Source organism: Macrobrachium nipponense, chromosome 2, assembly GCF_015104395.2.
Source record: "Macrobrachium nipponense isolate FS-2020 chromosome 2, ASM1510439v2, whole genome shotgun sequence".
Lineage (NCBI taxonomy): Eukaryota > Metazoa > Arthropoda > Malacostraca > Decapoda > Palaemonidae > Macrobrachium > Macrobrachium nipponense.
Window position 1 is genome coordinate 168,329,775 of NC_087201.1, and position 13,432 is coordinate 168,343,206.

Here is a 13,432-nt window from a genome sequence, read left to right on the forward strand (position 1 = left end):
TTCTTTTAAGGGAAAATGTGTCAGGAGATTGGCCTTGGCAGGACAATCATGAGGACATTATTGCAGACCCCCCCCCCCCCCCCCTTCCCTTTAGAAGGCTGGAGATGAGTGGTAATTTGTGGAAGATCAAACATAGAAAAGACTTGAGTTGCAGAACTTCACAAAGGCCCTTTGTTTCACTCGGCATTGGCAACAATAATGATGCATAATTGTTCTTAATGTATAGCCTACAACAGCAGTTTAAGCTGATGCTATGATATTATTTTTCATGAAGTTGTTAAACATTCTGCCGCATGGAGATTTTAAGGATGATGATATATGGCATAAATAATTTTATGGTAAATCTTTTACTCAAAATTCCCCAAGGTGATGAGGATATTGCTGATTTTTATTCCTAGTCTCATTGCATAAATATGAAAGAAGCCAGTGTCAGCTTTCATATTTATTTAATAAATTTAGTAGTTTTACGAAAATATATAAAGGCTAATAAAGTTCACTTCAGAACATCTAGTGTCCTTTATGATCCTTATTTTGGCTCTCAGAACATGAAATATAGTTACATTAGTACATGAATTGGTCAAAAGTAATTAGTGTTTTTCTAAAACTACTATTGCTCTCTCAGCAAATAAGTTTTTGCATTTAGCTTTCACCACGAGTCACTAATTTTTCTTATATGAAAAGAACGATGTAAGTTCATTTCCTGGAGAATCTAGCATTTTTACTTTTATGCTCCTTTCAACAAGATATCCAAGGATTGTGATATTGTCATGATGTCCATAGTCTGTCTCTATTATGAGGGAAGAGATTTGATTTTTCAGAATTGTAAATTTTTTTTATTAAGGAAATTTATCGTTAAAGAGAGAGAGAGAGAGAGAGAGAGAGAGTACATATATATTTCTTAGAATTTCCTTTTGTTCATGAAACTTACCTGTCAGATATATATATAGCTGTATTCTCTGAAGTCCGACAGAATTTCTAAAAACTTACGACACACGTAGTGGGAGTAGGGTGGTTAGTACCCATTCCCGCCGCTGGGAGGCGGGTATCAGGAACCATTCCCGTTTTCTATCAGATTTTCTCCGTCGCCGGTGTTGTAAACAACTGTTTCCAGCACCTCCGCCTCAGGATTTTGGAAAACTTCTTGGCTATTTGAGTATCCTATTGACTTTTGTTTTTTTGACTTTGGATCGGTAGCTAGGCACATGTTAATTGTGGATTGATTTGGATTTGGCTTTGATTTTTCCTTTAACGTAGATGTCTGGGTCTAGTTCGGCTAGCGCCAGGATGTGTTGTAAGGATGAATGTGAGGTGAGGTTACCGAAAGCTTCGGTGGACCCCTCACTTAGTATGTAAGAGTTGCAGGGGACAATTGTGTATTTATGATCATCTCTGCAAGGAGTGTGAAAATTTGTCTGATTCCCAAGGGAAGGTGTATGAGTCCTACGTTCGAAAGTTGGAGGAGGTCTTCCTCCAGGAAAGAGTCAGATTGTAGACAGGGCAGTAATGTTTCTCCCTCTAACCCTCCTGTAGAGTTTGCAACTCCTAACCCTGTAGTGTTGCCTTCGGGCCCTCAAGTGGTGTCTGCGGAGGGTAATGCCCTTTGTGTTATATTGGATTCGTTGCGGAATCTAGAATCCAAAAGTACTCGCCTTAGAAATTAGGCATAGTGCAGTGAAGTGCAGTGATAGTGCCCCTAGTGAAGTGGAGGGGGCGTCAGATCGGCCCTATAGCGCCTCTAGGCTGGGACCTCTGCCAGACTCCCAGGACTCAGGGAGAGGGCATGTCGAAAGCCGAAAGGAGAGTTACAAGTACTCCATCCCTTCGGTAGGACTTGATATCGTTAAGCGTGACAAAGACGCAAGATGTCGCACAGGCGGCCGTCGTCTTTGTCAAGAGATGAAGATTGTTCATAAGGCTCCTCTCCTCTTTGCGATCTGTATACGTTACGTGACGTTCGCTCTACTGCGAAAGAGGATGTTGTTCAAGAAGCTTGACGCCTGGCAAGCGGCTTTGCATAGCAAGCAGCTCGCCAAGACGCCCCTCGCTCGTCCCTAAGGGACGCTCCGTCAGCTGCCAGATATGACAATCTGCTTTGCGCAGTCGGATTTTTCTCTTGCTGCTAAGCATGACGCCTGTCAGGAGCGTGACGCTTTCTGGACGCTTCTGTGGACGCTTAGCATGAGACTTCTGTGGACTCTCTTCAGTACGCTCCTCTGGAAGCTCCTTTATCGGACATTCTTCAGAATGCTCCGCAAGACGTTCCTTTACCGGAACTTCGCAAAGTTTCGGAGTTAGCTATTAAACATTTACGACTTTCGTCTTTGGGCCCTACTTCAAGTAGAGAGTCCCCTTTTATGAGAGGAGCCCTAGAGATTGATTGCTTCACGGTTTGTTAAGGACCCTTCTCCGGTTCCCGTAAAGGAGAAAGATTCCTGGAGCGACTCGCAACATATGAATGAAGAAGAGACTACTTCGTCATCATCTTCATCCTTTAAGATGTAGACCTGCCTTCTATAAGACTTGTTTGCTGACAAGTTTCGGCCCTCAGTCCCTTGCTCTCCTCTCTCGTTGTTGGTTTACACCATCTGAACGGCTGTTCAGGAAGATGGATATTTTTAATTTCGAATATCGGCAAGACTCTCGTGAGGTCGTCTTTTGAAGACGCTCGACATCCTACGCATTGAGACGCTCACCAGGACGCTCGCGAAAAAAATTTTGAAGATGCTCGACGTCCTTCACATCGAGATGCTCGCCAGGACGCTTTTGAAGACGCTCGATGTCTTACACATCTGGACGCTTGCGAGGACGCTTTTGAAGATGCTAGGCATCCTACATGTCATGACGCTCGGCAGAGCACTTGCCAGGACGTTCTTCAGAACGATTGGCGTCCTACGCATCGAGACGTTCGGCAGGATTCCTGCAAGAACGCTCGTCAAGAGGACGCTCTTCGGGACGCTCCACATGACGTTCCATTACGGGAATTAGTAAAGATTCCAAGTTGGCGGGAAGAATACCCGAATTTCTTCTTCGAACCCTCCTTCAGATAGAGGATCCCTTGCTCTCCTCTCTCTCAGTGGGCGTCGTCGAAGAAGAGGAAATAGTGGTCTCGTCAAGATGTCCACTTCGCTTTCTATGAAGGGAGCATTCAATAGAATCTATGACTTGATGAACTCCAGAGAAACTTTAAACAAATTTATGTGTCATAAAACGCCTCTTCTACGTTCGGGACTGCGCTGCAGAAGGGGAACATTAGGGTCCTGCCTGCCGTAAGCACGGTCTCTGACCAGGAATCCTGCCCCTTCCTCGATTTAGGTGGAATCGGGAAGACTATATGCTCGAATTCCTGGATTACTTTCTCTGTCATGTAAGTGGGTTTCCCCCATTAGCAAGATACTAATTGTTTTGTCAATAAACGTTTTGTCAAGTAAGTGGATGACCCCTCATTGACAAAAATGAAACAATTTGTCTCGTAATAACATTTTATCGCGTAAGCGGATAAGCTCTCATTGACAAGATTCGGAAGAGCTCTCATTCATTAGTCAGAGGCTCGTCCACGAAAAAGACTTTGTAAAAAGACGACGATCCATGAAGTCTTAGGTCCAATAACATAAGAAGCTTGAACTGTCCTTTTCGGTCCTCGGTTCTCACTTGAGGATCTCCTTCGAATAATATTAATTCGTTCTCTTGGCGAAGAGAACGAATACAGTCAATTTCCATTCTCTCTCATCCTCGTCGAGGAAAGAATGTAGTAGAGAATTAGCGGTCCAAGTGACTACAATACTTACGTATTTTATCTTTGCGTTATATTACTTCTGTATGGTTCAAGTCGTATACGCATGTCGTAGTTACCTCTACGGATGGCAACCGAAAGGACTGTTCTTCTAAGTGTATTTAATCGGTCCTCCCTGCAAACTTCCAGGAGTTTCCGGTGTAAGGACAAAGCTAAAAGGTATTGTTACGACGTAGAATAGAGTAACTGGCAACTCAGGCAGAATACTGCGAGACGATGATTGAAGGCTGCTGTCATTGTGGATGACGCATTATATTTGATCGGTACTCCCTGCAACCTTCCAGGAGTTTCCGATTTACCATTTGGATATTTATGGTAGTGATACGACACCACAAACTCAGCTTCTGTATTTAGCGAATTCTATTTCGCTTAAATATGCCAACTTGAGACTTTCTTTCTGTTCAAATAATAAAAAACCTATTCCTTCGTAGAATAGAGTAGCTGGCAACTCAGGCATAATAGTGCGAGAAGGTGAACGTAAGCTGCTGTAACTGTACACCAACTCAGTACCAGGTAGCTCGCTGATATGCGCGGTCTGTTACGTCTCTCTCTCCCGCGGGATTGATTGACTAAGCCGTATCTCTGCCCTACAATCGCGGACTTTAGCCTAGGATTGAGGAGAATTCTTACATGCATTGAATAAACATTGCCTTCGTTTGCGAAACAATTCTCAACAGAGATATCTCTTAGACTTTTCGGTGCTGTTTACCGCACTGTAACAGAATTCTGTACGAGTCTACCGCGGCATAGCACTATAATAATGCCTCCTGCTTATGAAAAGCGCAGCCTTATTAGGGAAGGAAGCATGCTTAGTGAGGGAATGGATGAGTCTGCTGGGGACCATTTCCTCGCTGAAGAAGCTTGTTTCCCTGAAGGGACTGCAATTCAGACCTCTATAGTTTTTTCCTACCGGAAAACTGTAATAACATCAAAGATCGAGAAATGATTCTGAACATCTCTCAGTAGTTTAACGATCACCTCAGGTGATAGCGAGAGGGTGCCAGGCATCCGGACAGAGGTACAGATGTCCTGGCACATAATTTAGAAGAACTGGAAGCAATTTGGTTGACTCTCCAGTTCCTCGAAGAACGAGTTTTTGGCCGAGTGGTTCAGATCAACTCGAACAATTCCACAACACACTCACATCTCAAGAAGAGAGAGCCAGTGATGGGCACAGGCACGGAACGTAACGATCCTCCAGAGGTTCGCTGCACGATTGCAGCACGTCCGTGCAGAGCTTCTCTATCGACGGCAGCAACTACTGACGTCTGAGTAATCTTCGTTTAGAAGTATGTCGCAAGTGGTGGAGACTTTGGGGACATACTTTCATAGATCCCTTCGCAATGTTGAAGACGAAGAAGCTTCCTCTAGGCTGCTTCCATATTCTCGATCCGAGATCGGTAATAATAGACGCCCTCCTATAGTATGGAATGGGGATAGATGTTTAGTCTCTTTTCCCCTATTCAAACTCTCAGGAGATGTAATAAGATAATTGTGGGCGTCAGAAAGAGAGAGAATGACGCTGATCTCCCCATGTTCGCCTTCGAGAGGCTGGATTCACAAGAGGTCACGTCCTTCCTAGTGCACTTTCCAAGGACCCTTCTTGAGAAGTCGGCCCACTCTAATAGCCTCACTTCGAGAGGTACCTCAAAACCTCTCCGCTCCGAGTCTGACTGCGTTCAGACTGTCTAGAAGTTGACCGGAATAAGAGGATTTTCAAGACTAATGGCTAGTGTCATTACCAAGGCAAAGCAGTTCTGCCTATCTTGCAGTGTACCAATCAGAGTTGGCCGGTTCTGGAGATAGTGCAGGAAGAATGGCTTTTCCTCCACCTCGACCTCTGTGAATTACATTACCATCTTCCCTTTCCGTCTGAAGAATGGGATAAGCTAGCAGTCTCAACTATTGTAGAATATGAAAGTAGGTTGTTGAAGGCCTTTAGGCTCAGAGATTTGGATCTGTCGAACAACAAAGCCCTTCACGATCGTTCAGATCTGTGGAAATCTTGAAATTATCTAGATCGAAGCTTCCGGCATGGAACTTTGGCGTAGTCTGAAGTTCCTGATGTCAAAAAATTTCGAACATCTCCTTTCTGTAAACTTATTGCACGTGACCAGAAAGGCTAATTTTCTAACCACTCTAGATAGGCAAAGAGGGTTAGTGAGGTTTAAGCCATCATCAGAGGTTTTGGCTTTAGAGGACATAATGCCGTGTGTTCTCTAAGCCTTTTGTTCTTGCTAAGAATGAAAACCCGTCTAACCCTTGGCCCAGAAGCTTGGAAATCAAGGGTATGGCATAGATTATTGGGCAAGAGCCAGAGAGAGTCCTGTGACCTGTCAGGGCTCTCAAGTTTTATCTAGTTAAAACTAAAGAAAGTTGAGGTCCTTCGGACCATCCGCGGTGTTCCGTAAAAAGACCAGACTTGCCCTGGTCGAAGAACACCCTGGCGTTATTGTTGAGGAGTTCTTTCAAAGAAGTTCATTCGTCATGTTTGGACAAAGATTTGAAATCTTTTAAACTGAATGTTCACGAGGTGAGGGCGCGGCCTCGGAAGCACTTCAACAGAGCATGGCACTCAGTAACATCCTGAGTGCCACGTTTTAGCGAAGCAACTTTGTGTTCGCTTCACAATACCTGCGGGATGTGAAGACGACATATAAGATTTGCTGCTCGCTAGGGCCATGCGTGTCTACAAACACAATCTTGGGGGCAAGAAGTACCACTCATCCTATCCTATAGAAAATGGTTAGGAAGAGCTGTTAATTATTTTGTTCATGAAACTTACCTGACAGATATATATATAGCTGTATTCTCCGAAGTCCGACAGAATTTCAAAATTCGCGGCACACGCTGTGGGCGGCCAGGTGGTAGTACCCATTCCCGCCGCTGGGAGGCGGATATCAGGAACTATTCCCATTTTCTATTCATATTTTTTTCTGTCGCCGGTCGGTAAAAAACTGTTTACAGACCTCCGCCTAGGATTTTGAAACTTCATTAGCCGCTTAAGTATCCTAATTATTCTTTCGATTATTGACTTGGATTTGTGGCTAGGCATACGCTATCGTAAATTTTTCATTGCATTTGATGTCTGAAGCTAGTTAGCCTAGTTTCAGACTTTGTTGTCTGCTTGGGCTAAGGTGAAGCTACCGGAACTTTCGGTAGACACTCGCTTAGTATATATGGCGTTTACATGTTTTCTTTGCATAAGTTCAATGTAATTAGTGTAATGTGTGACTGATTACGGAAGAAGTAGGATTCATGTACGCATTTTAGAGCGTGTTAGAATCAGGAGTTTTCCTCCACAGTAAACAGAAGTTAGAAATAATGAACCTTCTAACCTCCTGTAGATTTTATTTTGCCTAACCCTGTGGTATGGCTTACGGCCTAGAAGAAGTGTCTGCTAAAGGATTACATCAAGTAATCTTAGACTAAAGTGCTCGCTCTCCAATCAGTGTTGTGAAGTGTAGTGCCCCTTGTGTTGTGGAGGGGGCGTCAGATCGGTCCCCATAATGCCTCTAGGCCTGGACCTCTGTCGGACTCCCAGGACTCAGGGAGAGGGCATGTCGAAAGCCGCAAGAGGGTTACGGGGGCTCCCACCGATCTGGCGTCCCTTCGGCAGAACCTGTTGACGCTTCCCAGGCTGCTAAAGATCGTGCACGTGCACGAATCTTGAAGGATTGCTTCTCGTCCTCCGAGGCGTCCTCCCCGCGCAAGGGTTGGAGCTCTCGGAAGGACTCGCGCCCTCTAAGAAGCTTTAGAGAAGAGGACGCTTCACGTCCTCTCTCTCGTTAGGAGGGAACGTCAGATCGGCCCCATAACGCCTCTAGGCCTAGACCTCTGTCGGACTCCCAGAAAACCAGGGAGAGGGCATGTCAAAAGCCGAAGGAGGGTTACGGGTTTTTCATGCTGATCTGGCTTCCTTTCGGCAGGTCCTGTTGTCGCTTCCCAGGCTGCCGAAGATCGAGCACGTGCACGAATCTTGAAGGATTGTTTCTCGTCCTCCGAGGCATCCTCCCCACACAGGGGTTGTGGCTCTCGGAAGGACTTCGCGCCCCCTAAAGAAGCTTTAGAGAAGAGAACGCTCACGTCCTCTCTCTCGTCACGAGAGGATGAAGAGTAAAGAGACCACATTCACCCTTTTCGAAGAATGCACTGGCTCTTTTCCTAAGGACATATTAAGGAGGCTCATTCATCTTGCCAGAAGATGATTTGAGCCTCCTGCGAGTGAACGCTCATTTATACATCATGTATACATTATTAAGGAGGCTCATTCATCTTGCCAGAAGAGTGATTTGAGCCTCCTGCGAGTGAACGCTCATTTATACATTATTAAGGAGGCTCGTTCATCTTGCCAGAAGTGATTTGAGCCTCCGCGACGTGAACGCTCATGAAGTTAGAGCTGTTTCAACCTCGCTAGCATTCCAAAAGAATTTGGTAATCAAGGACATTCTTGATTCCACCTTTTGGAGGAGCAACTCAGTTTTCGTCTCCTCTCCTCATGGCGCTCCGTATACGTTATGTAACGTTCGCTTTACTTCGAAAAAGCAAGCTGATAAGTTTGACGTCCGGCAAGCTGCTTTGCACAGTCAAACAACTTAGTCTCTGGTTCGGCATAAGAAGGGCAATTTAGACGTGAGCTAGCTTTTGGAGGTGCTCAACGTCCTATAAGTAGAGACATTCTCCAGGACGCTCGGCAAGCACCTTGCGAGGGTGTCTTTCGGACGCTCGGCGTTCCTTTGCTGAGTGCGTTTCTGGAGATGTTCTTTTGCATTACTAAGACGCAAGTTGTCGCACAGGCGGCCACTGTCTTTGTAAAAAGGTATGAAGGTCTTTAAGGCCCGTCTTGAAGACGAAAAGCCATACGTCTTCCTTTAGTGTTCACACACTTCAGGAGCAGCGTGCGGCTCTCCATGGAGACTCGCATGAGGACGTCCCTTGAAAATATCAACGTCATACGCAAAACGCGGTTCGTCATAACATTGAGATGTTGGCAAGGTCGCTCGCCAGGACGCCTCTTGGCGGGACTTGCATGCATCAGGGCGCTCAACGAGTTCCTCTCTGAAACGTCGTTCAGAAGACTTGGTGTTCTCTGCTCAGACACGTCTTAGCTACGCAGGACGTTTTTTGAGGACGCTTTACCAGGAAGCTGGCAGCACAGGACGCTTATGAGGACCGCTTTTGTGCACATTCGCCAGGACGCTTCGGTGGAAGCTCGGCAGGACGCTTTGCGAGAGAAAAGACTTGTAGAAGGCGTTTTATTTGCTGTTCAGGACGTTTCTTAAGACGCTTGACGCTTTATAAACGCTCGTCAAGAGGAGGTTTTTTCAGGACTCTCCACAGGACATTCCTTTACAGAAATTTTTAAAAAGGATTCGGAGTTAGCGGAGAGACATACCCAAATTAGAGAATTCGATGTTCAAATTACTACAATACTTACGTAGTTTATCTTTGCGTCATTTTGCTAACGCATGGGTCAAGTCATATACGCATATCGTATTTACCTCTGCGGATAGAAGCCGAAAGAACTGTTGTTCTAATGTATTTATTTGACACTCCCTTCAACCTTCCAAGAGTTTTCGGAGTAAGAATAACTATTCAGGTATTGTTACGACAACACCAACTCAGATTCTGTATTTAGCGAATTTTGTTTCGTTTAAATATGCCTGCTTGAGAGTTTCCTTTTACTCGATAATTTCATACCTATCCCTTCGTAAAAGGAGTAGCTGGCAACTCAGGCAGATAGTGCGAGACGATGAACAAGGCTGCTGTTACTGTGATGATCCAGCGTTGCCGAAATGCCGAATTTTCCCCCGATTTGCCGAGAAAAAACTCTACAGGCGGAGAACCAGACCTTCAATGCCGAGAAGAAATCGGCCTCCTTGTTCATGCCGAGAAAAACTCGGCATTCTTCGAGGGGATTGATTTATCGTCTCAAATAAATTTAAATACTTTTTTTTTAATTAGTTAATGTCTTTTTATGTAAGCTTGGGTAGAAAATGATTATTACTACATTATTATTACATAATATATGTGTAAATGATTCTTTAAGAGATTCCACTTAATAAGGTTTGAAAACGTTCAATCCTTCTGTGACGGTAAGGAACCCTTTATAATTGTAAAACACGAAACCGAATAGTGGTAGCAGTTAAATACCATGATATCATATCTTAGTATTACGTATGATTAGGAATGCAATTCAAACTACAAGAAAAAACTCAAACTGTAGATAAAACTAGCAAGATTGAAATAGCTGTAACTTTTGTAATTATAATGTTATTGAATTTAATGAGTTACATTACATGGTTGTAAAGTAATTTTAAGATATTTGATATTGCTTCCATTCATAGAATTGTAATTTGATGATAAGACATGTGATTACATTATAACTGACATGAACCATGTAGTTACGAGTGGCGTAATTACTATTCCATCACTGGTGAATCCAGGAGCTAGGCTTCATTATGGGGGCGGGGGGGGGCTTCAAAGAAATTAGCATAAAACAGGATATAAAATCTGGAATTAGTAAAATATATTCTCAAACATATTTATACCCTGATATATGAAGAAAAATAATAAATTTTTTTTGTTTTATTTATATAGCCTATATGTTCTATAAAGTTGATTTATAAAACTGAGTAGGTTACGTATCTACCTATATTTTGTAATTTCTATGTTTTATAAAGTTTATCTATAAAACTTAATATGTATATATCATTGTTGTTTTGGTTGTAATTGTGTATATACATAGCTAATATATACTTTTGTTGAATGATGATGAATATAAATCGATGAGGTGTTGCATAAGATTGGTTTATTTTCTTTAAGTACCCCTGGGCCATAAAATGAATTCCGTTTTCTATAATATGCCGATTTTAGTATGCAGAGCTATCGGCAACGCTGCTGTGATCTACGCAGTACCGGCTAGCTCGGTGTCATGCGCGGTTGGTTGCGTCTCTCTGCCCTACAATCATGGATTTTAGCCTCGGTTGAGGAAATTTCTAGTAATCATGAATGAACATGCCTTCCGTTTACTTAGAAATTTCAACAAGATATCTCTTATACTTGTTCGGTGCGGGTTTACCGCACGGTAACAGAATTCTGTACGAATCTACCGCGGCATAGCACTATAATAATGCTCTCCTGCTTATGCAAAGCGCAGCCTTATTTAGGGAAGGAAGCAGGCTGAATGAGGGAATGGATGAGTTTGCTGGGGACCATTTCCTCGCTGGAGAAGCTTGTTTTCCCTGAATAAACAGCAATTCAGACCTCTACAATTTTTCCTCACGAAGAAATTGGAATAACATCAAAGATCTTGTAATAATTCTAATTTTCTCTCAACGCCTTGAGGATCACCTCGGGTGATAGCGAGAGGGTGCCAGACATCCGAACAGAGGAACAGATGTTCTGGCACATTGTCTGAAAGAATTGGAAGCCAAATTGGTCGGCTCTCCAGTTCCTCGAAGGATGAGTTTGGATCGAGTGGCCCAAATCATCTCGGATAATTTCTCAGCTCTCTATAGCTCAAGAAGAGAGAATTAGTTATGGGCTTGGGCACGGAACGTAACGATCCTCAAGAGGTTCGTTAAACTAGTGCACGTCCGTGCGGGTCTTCTCGATCGAAGGCAACAACTACTGACGTCTGAGTAATCCTCACTTAGAAGTATGTCGAAAGTGAGGAGAGACTGAGGGCGTCCTTTCGTTAAGTTTTTCGTAATATTGAAGACGAAGGAGCTTCCTCTTAAGTTGTTCCCTTATTCATGATCCTGAGGATTAGCTTTAGTCGCCACATGTTGGCCTCTAAGAGGTTGGATTCACAGAGGTCAGGTAATTCAGAGAATTGTCCAAAGACCCTTCCGAGAGAATCGGTGTAATCTAACATCGTCACTTAGTGAAGTATCTAATATCTCTCCTCTCGGAGTCTGAAGGCGTTCAGACTATCGAGAAGCGATAAGATCTTCAAGATTATGGCAGTCTCTTGGCCAAGGCAAAGCAGTGCTGCCTATTTTCAGTGTTCAATCGGTGCGGGCCGTTTCTGGAGATAGTGAAGGGAAATGACTGTTCCTCCAACTCGACCTCTGTGAATTTCTTTATGGTTCTATCTTTCCGTATGAAGTTATGAGATAAGATAGAAGTCCTAACTATTGTAGAATATGCAAATATGTTGTTGACGGCCTCTAGGCTCAGAGATTCGGTTCTGTCAAACAACAAAGCTTCACGATCTTTGAGGTCTGGGGAGATCTTGAAATTCTTTCTGGATCGCAGGTTCCGGCATGGAACTTAGACGTAGTCTGAGTTTCTGATGCCAAACGCATTTCGAACCTATCCTTTCTGCGAACTTAATACACGTGACCAGAAAGGCTAACATTCTAACCGCTCTAGCCACGGCAAAGAGGTTAGTGAGCTTTTAGCCATCATCAGAGTTTTAGCTTTAAAGGACATAATGCGGTCTGTCCTCTAAGCCTTCCGTTCTTGATAAGAACGAAAACCTGTCTAACCCTTGACCCGAAGGCTTGGAGACCAAGGGTATGGCACAAATTATTGGGCAAGGGCATTAGAGAGTCCTGTGCCCTGTCGGGTCTCTCAAGTTTTATCTTGATAAAACTATAGAAAGTCGAGGTCAACGGACAATCTGCGGTGTTTCCGTAAAAGACCAGACTAGTTCATGTCCAAGAACACCCTGGCATTATAGTCAAGGAGTTCTTTTAAGAAGTCTCATTCGTTATGTTTGCATAAAGATTTGAGATTTTTTCTTAATATGAATGCTCAAGAGGTGAGGGCGCGGCCTCGGAAGCATTTCAACAGAGCATGACACTCAGTAACATCCTGAGTGCCATGCTTTAGCGAAGCAACTCTGTGTTCGCTTCACACTCCCGACGGGATGTGAAGACGACATTTGAGATCTGTAAGTCGCTAGGACCATACATATCCGTAGATATATTATTAGGGGCAGCAAGCAACACGAATCCTATCCTATAGAAAAGGGATAGGTGTGCTTTTAACTTTGAAGGGTTGGTCGCTTGAGGCGCGTTCCTTTTCTTTAGCCTAGAAGTTATGGAACTAACTTTGATAGGTTAGGTCAGGTGGTGGTTTTTAGCTTCGTTGCCCTCAGAAGTATGGTCATATGGTCTAGTCACATTGTGGTCACGCCCCCGTTGACAGATCATCTAGAGCGCACCAGCATTACAGGTCTCTACCTCGCTGGCAACTCTAGTAACGCAGAAGCAGACTTTGGTGACAGTAATCACGAAGTCGGCTATGCTAACAGGTGAGGAACCAAGATGTATATCATCGACTTAATTTAGTTTCCCAAAAATCCTATTCTGTCTCTTCCCACCATCCGAAGGTGGGATTCAGCTATATATATATCTGTCAGGTAAGTTTCATGAACAAAATGTTATTGTTATAAATAATACAATTAAGTTTGTTCATACTTACCTGGCAGATATATATAATTAAAGTGCCCACCCACCTCCCCTCAGGAGACAGTGGCACTGATAAAATATGAATAGAAAATGGGAATAGTTCCTGATATCCGCCTCCCAGCGGCGGGAATGGGTACTACCACCTGGCCGCCCACTGCGTGTGCCGCGAATTTTGAAATTCTGTCGGACTTCGGAGAATACAGCTATATATATATCTGCC

General features: G+C 43.8%; 1 protein-coding gene across 3 annotated transcripts in view; it reads left to right on the forward strand.

The window, feature by feature from the left end:
• LOC135221122 (beta-1,3-galactosyltransferase brn-like) overlaps positions 1 to 13,432 on the forward strand; it is a 42,759-nt gene that overhangs the window by 16,529 nt on the left and 12,798 nt on the right. The window lies entirely within an intron of this gene.